Source organism: Bison bison, unplaced genomic scaffold (genome assembly GCF_000754665.1).
Source record: "Bison bison bison isolate TAMUID 2011002044 unplaced genomic scaffold, Bison_UMD1.0 scf7180017864525, whole genome shotgun sequence".
NCBI classification, from domain to species: Eukaryota; Metazoa; Chordata; class Mammalia; order Artiodactyla; family Bovidae; genus Bison; species Bison bison.
Genome location: NW_011495076.1, coordinates 1,840,092 through 1,841,426, shown reverse-complemented (window position 1 = coordinate 1,841,426; position 1,335 = coordinate 1,840,092).

Genomic DNA, 1,335 nt, shown 5'->3' with positions numbered 1-1,335 from the left:
CCACCCACCTATCCACCCACCTCCACACAGGGACGGTCAGATAACACACTCTGGCCGCGCCTCTTGAAGAACCGATCTTTGCCTCGCCCTTAGAAACGGAATTGGGTGGGGTGCCTTGCTTCGCCCGATCTTGGGGCCTCTGGGGTGGACCGGAGCTCCAGCGGACCGGCCCGTTCTTGCAGCCAAAGCTGGATGGGGAGCTTCTCGAAGACACTTGGATTAAAGAAAACTTAACTCCATCAGGATGTGCACATGTAACTCCAGAGGAACTCCGCGGTTCCTCTGAGGAAATGTTTGGACCACTCCATTCCTCGCACAATGAAATCCGAGGCCGCACTGCGCGCTCCCTACGCTGTACGACGACGACGCGCGCTACTTTAGGCGCGCCCCCGGGACATGTAGCAGCTGCTTTCAAGGGGCTGCGGCCGCGCTCTCCACACTACTTCGGGTGGGTTTCCTGTTCGGTAAACCGAATTTAGGAATCCAAAGGCATCGAAGCCCATTTCTTTTGCTTTTAAGGCGTTTACCAAAAAGAGCGGAGGACAGGATGGGGACGGGATCTCGAGAGTAGAGCTGCCCGGGTGTTGAGAAACCGGTCTCCTTTCTCGCCTTCGGGTACCCGGCGGAGCTCTCGGTCGGGCACCGGGTCCTCCAGCTCCGGCACAGCTCTCATCTCCTATGCCGGTGGAGGGTTTCTACCGCTGTCAGCGGAGGGTTCTGCATTAGCTTCAACATTCATTTAAGCGAGAAGCCATTGGCCGAAATCGTGAAACCGTTTCTTCCTGCACAGTTCTGAAGTCGACCAACTTTTGAGTTTCGGAGGTTACAGAGGAAAATTTGAAGCGGCGCTGTGTGTAAGGAGACATCTTCCGGTCCCCCATATAATCAAACTCCGTATAACCAATTTCAGGCGTATAATCTCAAATTTTAATTCCTGAGTCCCAAAGTTTAGCAAGTTGTAAATAATCGTCCATTATCACCATGAGATCCCAATCCATACACTCCCAAAACTGTCTGCACAGATACCTGCATGTGAGCACGCGAAAGAAATATTTCTGAGATCGCAAAATTGCAGTTCAAAAATTAAAGACAATAAAATTCTGTATTTATAGTTCATTTATACTGGGGTAACTGTTCAGGCGCTTTATGCACTTTATCCCGTTTAATCTACAGCGATATTCTAGGTAGGAATAAATTAATTAAGATGATGAAACTAAGGCTTTAAGAAATTGAGGTAACTTATACCGAGTCTCAGGGAGGGCTAAAGCCGGTTAAAGTCAAGATTCAAAGTCTTCTCCAAGTGCAATGGACTTTCCGGACCCCTCTCTCCCCAGA